Raw genomic sequence first — 11,706 nt, 5'->3', positions numbered from 1 at the left:
CCGTCAAACGTCTGGGCAGGTATCGCTACTTCGGTAAAGTCTGGTAAAAGGCTTCCGAAGAAAGGGAACTGACAGACCGGATCCCGAGGGGCAGTTTAGACTAAACCAGCCGTACTGGTGCTCCGTCTATTTGTCTGTCTAATTGTATGGGTATACCACACATGTCTTGCCCTAATTGCCAAAAAGGATTGATATTGACGATAAGTACCCTCGGATGGGAGATCTGTAGTCAGAATAATCCCTACCCCGCCCACCGCTGTGGTTACGGTCCACTGTTTGAGGATGATGGTCCGCAAATATTTGTTTATCGTTTAAACGTGCACGAGTAGATCCCTCCGTCTGAGGGTAGATCAATAAACTGTGTAGTGACAGAAATGCTAGAGACTCTAGGGCGGGACATACTGTGTTCTTAACACCCTCCAGGAAAGTGTGGACGGGGTGGAGAGTCAAGTTACCATTGATTAATCAAGCAATCTTCCTGTGTGCTCAAAACGTCCTACCTGTCAGTTTTATAAAGTTAGTGTGCTTGTCTGTTGTGTAGAGCTAATCCTGCTGAGTTGTTATATAGAAATAGTCTGTTTGTCTGTTATATAGAATTAGTATCAGTCCTGCTCAACTGTAAGAAGGGATTGTCGGCAGTGAGAACGCATTGGCTGGGTTGTAGCCAAGATTAATGCACCGTACACAGCGGCGTGCTGTGGGTTTGGACTTTGTAGGTTGCATGTTCATTATTGGATCCCTTCTAGTAAGGCAGATTACTAGACTGTGTTGCTGTTGAATTGTTAAACGTTGAAAGTATAGGCTTGTGCCCGTAAGTGAATGTATAAAAAGGGTTAACTGAATGTGTTTAGAGGAGGAAAAAAAAAAAAAAAAAAAAGGCTGCTAACTTCATTTAAAAAGAGGACGTGCTGTAACTCTTAATAGAAGTGAAGCAATTCTTGTGCTGTAACAAATAAGTACTGTTGGATGTTAAAACTACTCGTATGTTTTGTTATGTAATCTAGTCCTTGTTATACATCCGTCAGACAAATGTAAAAAGTTATATGCCACTCACATCCTGAGGGGGCTCTTAAGAATACAAACTGTAAAACTGCGTAGCCCACCATGCCCACAAGAAAATACATCTATGTTTGCCAAGTCCCCAACAGTCCCCAATTCAATTGTAACCACATACAATGTTAGGTGGTCACCGCTGTGAACATAACATTTATGCATAAGATGTTAGAATTTCCCTGAGTGTCAGAAAGAGGAAGAGAAGGTGGGCTGAAATGGCGTCTGTATCAGCACATGCCAAAGACACCAGCGTTCAATATAACAGTTTAGTAAATAGGGAGAATTGCAGTACATTACCAATCAGATGGAGATGCCCGGCATCTAAGACTGCATCTGCCCGGTCGCCAGAAGTCTGGGACAAAAACTGTTGTAAAAGTAAAAATTAGCCACGTTCTCCCTTGTAATCCTGTCGCTGGGCTGTCACGGGAGCGAGAGATTCTGAAAAGAGGAAGTTACTAGCCCTGACAACGTCCCAGCACCAGTAAAGTACATTCGCAGACAATATAAAATAAATAAATAAACTACAGGGAGTAAGAGAAACTGCAGAGAAGCAAAGGAATAGGAAACAAGCAGGTAACGATAAGGCCAGGTATCCACAGGAGGAACGGGGCAGATTGACCCGTAATTTGTAAAATGTAAATTGTGTGATGCATAAGACTTTATCTTTATTGGGTTGTGATGTGTATCCAAGGACTGCCAACCTTGAATGAGAGAATAAGGAAGTAAGGGATTAGCCTGATTCAGAGGGGTGGAGCTAGATGATGCAAGAACATGTCTCTTATCCAAGGAGGGGGTAAGAATCATAGATAACCAGAAGAAAAAGTTTTGTTTTTTCTCCTGTCCCAAACTCAGCTTTCCACGGTTCCTGACAAATTATGGGACACCCACAAGACAGGCATAGGGAAATTGAATATACCCACCGAGAATATATATACGAGACCCAGATACACACCCCTGGGTCAAACAGTATCCCCCTAGTTAAAAAAAAAAAAAGGGTGAAGGGTCAGCCACGCATACCAGGTGCTGTGTGCTGATGCTTTGGAAAAAACGGCCAACCGGCCACAATTTCACTGTTAATTTCTCTTGCAGAAGGCTGTAAGGCCTGGAGGCCTCCAAAGACTAACCAAGTTCTGCAGGCCATACCCGTACATACACCTGTTGCCAAATTCCGCACCTTTCTGGGCCTTGTTTCATACTGCCGCCCATACAACAGTATTGACACAAAAGCACGGAGGACAACCACAGCCATGAGGTTAGATCCAGTGACTCGAGGAGCTCCCTCATCTGCTTGTGCGGTGGCAGCAGTACAGGCAATGGCTGACAAATCTTCTAAGTTGGTATTGGACTACCCCCTAGTGGTCCACACCCCAAATGACACCCAGAACATACTCATGCAAGTGCAACCCAAGCACTTATCTCTGGCCTATTAGATCCGGCTACTCTTCTTTTAATCAGGTATTCAGGTTCAAACGGGGGGAGGGGAGGCATAGGTGATCTGAGTATTGCAGATCAGCTATTTTTTAAAATTGTTTAAAATTCTGTGCAACAAGATTCTGACATTATTGTAGTGATGTACACACTGTTAATGATGCATATTTTGAGTTTTCTTTTGTAGATGGTATCAGGGTGAGGATTGATGATTCCGAACCAGATATGCAGAGGTAACACAACAAGATGTCCTAAACGCAGAAGCTCTGCCTCCGCATGTCTCAGGGCAAGAAGCGGAACTGGAGGCCCTCACTGAGGCGTGTGGAGTGGTAGAAGGTAAGACGGCAACTCTTTACACTGACTCCTGGAATGCATTTGGCATAGCTCATGATTATGGCCCAATATGGAAGGCCAGACAGCTTGTTATCTCAGTAGGACAGCCAATTAAGAATGGTGCAGTGGTGCAGAATCCCATGGAAACCCTACTACTACTACCTGGCAATGGAGAATTCACACCGATTTCTACAACGGAGAAGCGAGAGATGAGACCCTCGCCGACAACACAGCAAAAGCAGCGGCCCTCAAGCCGTGGAAGAAAGAAGAATAGATACTGACAGCATGAGTCAGTGATAAAGACTTTTGGGCTTTGATAAAGACTTTTGGGCTTTGATAAAGACTTTTGGGCTTTGATAAAGACTTTTGGGCTTTGATAAAGACTTTTGGGCTTTGATAAAGACTTTTGGGCTTTGATAAAGACTTTTGGGCTTTGATAAAGACTTTTGGGCTTTGATAAAGACTTTTGGGCTTTGATAAAGACTTTTGGGCTTTGATAAAGACTTTTGGGCTTTGATAAAGACTTTTGGGCTTTGATAAAGACTTTGGGCTTTGATAAAGACTTTGGGCTTTGATAAAGACTTTGGGCTTTGATAAAGACTTTGGGCTTTGATAAAGACTTTGGGCTTTGATAAAGACTTTGGGCTTTGATAAAGACTTTGGGCTTTGATAAAGACTTTGGGCTTTGATAAAGACTTTGGGCTTTGATAAAGACTTTGGGCTTTGATAAAGACTTTGGGCTTTGATAAAGACTTTGGGCTTTGATAAAGACTTTGGGCTTTGATAAAGACTTTGGGCTTTGATAAAGACTTTGGGCTTTGATAAAGACTTTGGGCTTTGATAAAGACTTTGGGCTTTGATAAAGACTTTGGGCTTTGATAAAGACTTTGGGCTTTGATAAAGACTTTGGGCTTTGATAAAGACTTTGGGCTTTGATAAAGACTTTGGGCTTTGATAAAGACTTTGGGCTTTGATAAAGACTTTGGGCTTTGATAAAGACTTTGGGCTTTGATAAAGACTTTGGGCTTTGATAAAGACTTTGGGCTTTGATAAAGACTTTGGGCTTTGATAAAGACTTTGGGCTTTGATAAAGACTTTGGGCTTTGATAAAGACTTTGGGCTTTGATAAAGACTTTGGGCTTTGATAAAGACTTTGGGCTTTGATAAAGACTTTGGACTTTGATAAAGACTTTGGACTTTGATAAAGACTTTGGACTTTGATAAAGACTTTGGACTTTGATAAAGACTTTGGACTTTGATAAAGACTTTGGGCTTTGATAAAGACTTTGGACTTTGATATGTCAAGGACTTTACAGTTACAAGTCAACGAGGAAGGAAAGCAAAATGGGCTAAAAGATGGGAGCAACAGAACAGGACGGCGTATGGCGAACAATCGACTATAATCGCCTACAGAGGTCCCTGTCCCCCATGATGGCCCAACTGGTACACAGAATCAAAAGCAGCGATGACGTAGACACTGAACAAGAATGGGTGACACCTAGGTTCTCTGTAGCTGCTGCATCATTTGTCCAGTTAGCGTGATCTTTGCCATATGCGAGTCCGGACTGAAGTAAGGTGGCCATATAACACTTGCCTTGACCACTCTACCCATTTCAGGGATTGCCAATTTGACCACATTCAGCTCACACCTGTTGGGGAGTATGAATATGTGCTTGATGTTGCTTGAGTCTTTTTCAGGTTGGAGGTTCACCCTGATACTAAGGTAAATGAGCAGATAACCACACAGAAGCTCATGAATGAGGTAATCTGCAGATACAGGGTACCGGAAGCGAATGAGGTAAACAAAGGTACACACTTCATAGGTGAAATAATGTGACATCATGTCTGGGAAGTAATTGGACAGGGGAGTGTGCCTTAGTAAAGCCCTTATGCTCCTCCACATCCTGTCAGACAACATTGAGGATAATGAGGTTACCCCCCATAGTTACTCTATCCTGATCCAACTCTGCTGTGTTCTGTAGTTATCCTGTCATGCTGGTCTACCCTTGTTTTCTGCATAGGTACGACGGCTCTTTCCAGTCTTGTCACTAGGTAGTGTAGGGTCAGGGTAGGCGGCCTGGACGTGTTCACCATCAGGACTATCTCCAGGAGGGACATTGGTGTGGGTGAAGATCAGGGAGTCCCAATCCGTGCGTACCTGTGCACACTACTAGTATTGTAACAGCACATTAGAGTGAGAAGAGAGGCTCCTGGTGATAGTTTTGACCTACACGTGTACGTTGACGTAATCAGACAGCCAAGGGGGGTACCTGACGAGTTTTTTTTAAATTTTTCTGATTATTATGGTAAATAAAATGTTGACTGGATTAATTATGTTTATTACAATTAAAAGTGATTTATAAGTTATACTAGAGACGCCTTATAGGGACTAGTCGACCAATAGGACCTACCTCGACTATGACTTTTCAAAATAGAATGGCACTAGGTACGATTTTAGCCAAAAAAGGGAGTGTCTGTAAGATGATAGGGTTGACTTGTACCTACATTCCAGACAAAACGTGACCCACGGGTAAAGACGCAGTTGCCATTAAGAAGCTGACCGCACTAACTAAAAAGAGCTAACCTTAATCTGTTTTCCTCAGTAAGGTACCTAACAGGAGAAGGAAAAAATATATATAAAATAAGTTCTGAAACATTGTGTATTTAGAACACTGTGATAGGTTTTCGCTAAGATTTTGCTTTATTTTATCTGCAGTGCACTCTGCTTATGTCCACGCAACATACCGGTGTTACAACGCCCGTGGTCCTGTTACCTTGCCGCCTCTGGAAAAGGGAAGTGGGAATAATCACCTTGTAGCTCTTTCCTTCCAGACTAATATATATGATAATGCACTTACTAAAGAGACAAAGGTTCAGTCATGTTCATCAGTCATTAGATAGTCCTGACTTTGCACTCTTGTTGATGAATCGAGGTAACGTCAAGAAGGCGGGGTTCTATACAAGTTATGCAGTGTTTACCTGAAATAGTAAAAGTCGCACCTCTCCTAACCTAATGCCTCGAGATCCCAGGTGGTAGCCTAGACCTCCACATGTACCAAAAGACCCGATTGCCATGAACCCACAACCTTTGAATTAGCCGCCCTACAGAACAGAGCCACCATTGATTACATCCTTATGACCATGAACCACGGGTGCGAAGAGTTTGAAGGGATGTGTTGTTTTAATCTCTCTGACAACTCTGCGTCAATCCACCAACAGATCAACCGCCTGAGAGATCTAGCCACCAGTATCAAACAAGGAACGGATCAAGGGTGGTTTGACTGGTTGACAGGGTCCTGGTTTGGGCTTACTCTGATGAAGAAAATACTAACTGTTTTTGTTGCCATTGTAATGGTTCTAATTTCTGTTTGTTGTTGCATACAGTGTATTCCGGCCCTGGTGTCTACCTGGTTCACCTGTTTCTCTATGATGTCCAGCAATAGGCCCACTGTCAATGCCAATGTCGTCATCACAGACCCAGAATACGATGATGTTGAACCGGCCTATACCCCCATGACAGCAATGGCTCCAGTATACAACACAATGGCTCCAGCAATGGCTCCAGAATACAACACAATACAAGTCTAGAGTCAGCGGTGGGGGTGGGATGGAGCAGGGCGAGTTTGGTGAAACAGATAGTTTCAAGGGGGGTCTGTGGTGGCAACCCCAATATATAAATCTTTATGTATTGGGGTTTGGTAGGCCTTACGGGGAAATTTGTCAATTCAAATGCTTTAATTCTGTTTTGATTCAACTATAGAAGTGTACGTACAATTATGCAATACATCCTCTTATGAAACTTCTGTTCTCAAAACGCTGACAAGATAATATATAGTATAAACACGTTACATTTTCCATCTGTTTTGCAACTTTGGAAGACAGTATAACTCAGACATGGACAACCGCAGTCTGAAACAGCTACCGCAATAATTACTCAAGCAATTTTACTGGAAACGTATGCAAATAACATGGGAGGTCTATGCTATTACTAACTCATGATGTAACAGCCAATTATATCGAAGGAACCACACGTGGGCCCAAGACAACCCAGTCATTTCATCCACCACCTGATGGCCAATCACAGATGACCGGAGGATGGAAGAATTGCAAGATGCTTATCCAATAATTAAACAATACGTTGTATCTATGTAATCTTTTGACCTGCCCAGATGTTAAACTCTTAAAAGAGGCTACACGCCCAACATTAAAGTTAGAATTGAGGAAGCTATACATGCTGAACCTTGTGTCAGTGTGAAAACTTCTTATGTGCATATAATCAATTCAGAATTAATATGGAAGGGTGTAAACATTCCAAATTGAGTAAGGCGTGGTTTCCACAAAGGAATTCCTCCACAAGGGATTGCATACTAGGGTTTGGACACTAGATGGGTGTCTGTTTCAGCGTTTATATCAGCTAGAACCCATCAGTGAACCAGCTAATATCTGAGTTCATCCCAGTATAGCTTTGAGACAATTGTGATAGTAGATATTCAACACTGGACGAACACCGTTCTGATCTAGATTCTACCATGTTCTAAGCTCTATTAGATTAAAACTCTTCTTTAGCTGCTCTGTATATTTAACCCATTCCCGCTGCAGGGCGTAAGTTTACGTCCTGGGAGCGGGGTACTTCCCGCAACAGGGCGTAAACTTACGTCCTGGAGATAGCGCTGGATCATATGTGATCCAGCGCTATCACGCAGCGGAGGCCGGCGGTCAGTCACAGCCGGCGTCTCGCTGCAGCAGCGGGGGGACATCAGAGATGCGCCCGCCACTGTTAACCCCTTCCCTGCCGCGATCTAAGTAGATCGCGGCAGGGAAAGAGTTCACAGCGGGAGCGCGGCTCCCTCTGTGTCTCCGGCCGGAACTCGCGATGTCATCGCGAGAGCCCAGCCTGTCACCATGGCAACAGGACGCCATACACTGGCGTCCTGTATTGCCTATGCCTGAGATCGCTGTATGAGCGATAAGGCATGGGAGAGCAGTAGCTCTGCCATGCCTTATGACAGCGATCATGAGGGCAGTGATTAAAGTCCCTCAGAGGGACACAAACAGTGTAAAAAAAAGAAAGATTTAAAAAATGAATTAAAAAAAATGTAAAAAAAAGAGTAAAAAACATTTTTTATGCTTTTTCTCAGATTAGCATAAAAAAAGTTTAAAAAAAATAAAACCCCACATATTTGGTATTGTCGCGTCCGTAACGATGCGTACAATAAGCTGCACATGCTTTTGACTGTGCACCGAAAAAAACGCTAAAAAAAAAGCTAAAAAACTGAGGCAAAATGCTCATTTTTAGCATTTTGCCTCACTAAAAACGCAATAAAAGTGATTAAAAAAGTCGTATGTACGCCAAAATGGTACCAATAAAATCTACATCTCGTCTCACAAAAAATAAGCCCTCATAGAGCTCTGTACATCAAAAAATAAAAAAGTTACGTGACTTTGAATGCAGCAATTTAGAATAGAAAAAAGATTTCCAAAAAAAAGGGTTTTTATTGCAAAAAAGTGGGAAAACCTAAAAAAAATGTTAGAATTGTAACCGTACCGCTCTGCAGAAAAAATGGAAAGTCTCATTTATGCTGCATGATTAACGGTGTAAAAAAAAATAAAAAAATCTATGGCAGAATTGATGCGTTTTCTCTCTCTGCTATCATAAAAAAAAAATTTTACAATATAGTCTATGTACCCAAAATTGGCATCGATAAAAACTACAGTTCGCCACGCAAAAAACAAGCCCTTATACGGCCGCGTCCACGGAAAAATAAAAAAGTTATGGCTTTTGAAAAATGGAGATGGAAAAATACCAAAAAATCGCTTGGTCCTCAATGCCAAAATAGGCCATGTCATGAAGGGGTTAAAATACGAATCCTCCTGAAGAGCCACACACACGGAGTGGCGAAATGCGTAGAGTTGAAACCGTTTATAGTTGAAGTAAACGAGCAGAATTATATACTTAAGAGAGAATAACAAACAGCATACACAATTTGTACTAAGTCTTTAATGAGCTGGTAATCTACAGAGACACTCTCCACTGAAATTTATTACCCAGGAAAAACTACTCTTGATATACCCTTGGGGAACTTGGAGACACACTCTCTGTAGCACTCCATTTGGAAATTAGACTGTTGACTCAGTCTTTTTAGGAATTTAAACACTTCTATCCGAAACCCCACCAGCCCAGGCACTCTCTATAAACAAGACCCCATCAATTTCTATTGATCTAATCTCATAAAGGGTCTTGAGTTTGAGATTTCAAGCTTGGAGGTCAGAAACGAATTGTCAAACTCATTTTGGCAATTTTTCTACTCACTACTAGGCCTCTCCGCAGCCTACCGTTGGTCCCTTGGACCCTCCGACATATCATTTACAATCCTAGCCGGTGGGGCTCAGCCTTTTGTGTGAATGTTTGTCCATGTGTAGTAGGTGCGCCACTTTTTCTTGTCTTGGCGACACTATTTGTGCGTGTCATATGTTGTGCCCTTAGTGTAGATTTTAATGAAACTTTAATAAAATGTATTTCTTTTACGTTCGTCTTTTCTGTGACAGGGGTTTCTGTAGCCCCCATTCATTTCAATGAGATCTACAAAAACAAAAAGCGCTCAGTTCTGGTTTCTTTTTTACTGATACTCCAAGAATTGCCATGTTTTTGCATCTTGGCCATGAGAAGCAGAGGGGGGAATATCACATTTTGGAAGCAGTCTGGAATTTTTACAATTTACGGTCTCTTCCTTAGGATAGGTCATAAATACTTGATTGGCTGGGATCTGCTACTTGGGATCCCTGCTGACCAGTTGATTGCCGGGGCTAAATTAAAGGGGTTAGGTCTGCTGTAGATCTGCATCAAAACCTGTGTCAATGATGCAGAATTTAATACAGATTTTCTGCTGTGGAAAGTCTGCACTAATTCGGCTATGTGTGAATGTACCACGAAGGGCGTTTTCACATATGACTGATTTGCTGTGGATTTTGCGCAGGCGCAGGCTGGGTGGTGAATTGAGATGAGGGAAGCAATATAGGGCAGCACGGTACTGTGGAGAGCTTTGTGGATAAGGGTAGTAAGTTTAAAGTATGCAGTATGCAAATGTGTTATTGCACAATAGTATTACAAGCCTCATACATATTGGGCATCATGATAATTCTATCGAGCACTAGAATACGGGTAACATGTTGTACCACATGGTACTGTACAATTTAGAACACAAAAAGAGACAGTTATGGTTCACGCTAGCAGTTTTGCCTCAGTTTAGGCTAATCCATTTTTGGAACACAGCAACGAAATTCCAACTGAATTAAATCGATCTTTTTTCACTCAATTTTAATTTTTTTTAAACAGAACGGAAGCAATGAAAGCAGTTTTCAGTCTGCTTTTAGTTTTTTAAAATCCCATTGAAAACAAAGTGGGGGGTGGAGCCATTTAATTCAGTCTTAATTCCTTTGTTCTGGACCAACTAGAGAAACATGGAAAGCCTGAATGTAGGTAAAACTCTAGTATCGCTGAGCCCTTAAAGAAGTTTTCAAATTGTCAATTATTCATGGCCAGTTCCTTATGATAGATCATCAATAGTAGATTGGTGTGGGGTGGAGGGGGTGGGTCCTGAATGACATACCCTTTGCTAATCAGCTGTATGCTGAGCTGGCACACTTCTGTACTGCCCTGATTTCTGCGGGAAACAGACAGCTCCGTTTTCACTGCAGTGGCCAGGCCTGGTATTGCTGGCCAAGTTCCCCTTGAAATAAATAGGAACTTGGCCTGCAATATCAAGCCTGGCCACTGCAGTGAGAACAGAGCTGTTCACTTCCTGCGGAAATCAGCTCAGCGCACAAGTACATTAGCCCAGTGAACAGATAATCAGTAGGCTTCTTTCAATCTACTATTGATGCTCTACGCCGAGGACAATCCATAAATAGTTTACAACTGGACAAACCCTTTGAATTATTCAACATAAAAATTAAATACAAGGTATCAAAGTAGTCTTAACCGGGAGAATATATTGTGCAGTATAAGGCCTCATGCCCACGGCCGGGTTGGATTCAGACCCGGGCCCCGGCAGTGACCCCCAGAGACCCATACTCACCTGTCTGAATCCGCCACGAGTGTCTCAGCCGGTGTGCAGGGCATGATGTGCTGGAGCTGGGCTATGACGCGGATTCCCGCAATACTTCTGCAGCGTTCACTGCAGAAGTGTCACAGGACGGACGGCTTCCATTGATTACAATGGAAGCCATCCGCGAGATTTTCCGCACCAAATAAAGCATGCTGCAATTTTTGCCCGTGAGCGGAAAATTGCAGTTGATTTCCGCTCGTGGGCAGGGGAGAATCTTCTATACATAGCATGCTATGGACGGACATTGCTGCGGAATTTACGGTGGGCGTCTGACCACAAATTCCGCACTGAAAATCCATCCGTGGGCATTCGGCCCAAGTGCTAACTTTAAGAAATTAAAACAAGAAAGAGAGTGCAACTGCGGTTTTTACTACCAACTCATTCCCAGCAAAGCCATGAAGCCTCCACAGTCACTAGGAGTATTAAGTTGTGGGGGAGATTTTACTAATACTGGAATGTGTTACAAACCTTGCCACATGATCAGAGGCGTAACGTGAAGCTTCTGGGCCCCAATGCAAAACCTGTAACGACCCCCAACTATAATGCTTTATTCATAGTACTGGGCTCCCTATATGGGGAAGAAAGGCTTTTTGGGCCCCCTAAGGGTCCTGGGCCCGGGTGCAACCGCATCCCCTGCATCCTCTATAGTTACGCCAGTGCACATGATGCTCCTAGCTTATTAAGAGGCCCATTAATCATTATGCCACATCTTGGTGTGCCCGTCCATGCACCAGAATTTCACATTTACACAATAAATTATGCTAATTACTAGCATAAAATAGATAAG

The sequence above is a fragment of the Eleutherodactylus coqui genome, chromosome 1 (genome assembly GCF_035609145.1).
Source record: "Eleutherodactylus coqui strain aEleCoq1 chromosome 1, aEleCoq1.hap1, whole genome shotgun sequence".
NCBI classification, from domain to species: Eukaryota; Metazoa; Chordata; class Amphibia; order Anura; family Eleutherodactylidae; genus Eleutherodactylus; species Eleutherodactylus coqui.
This window is presented reverse-complemented; position numbering follows the sequence as displayed.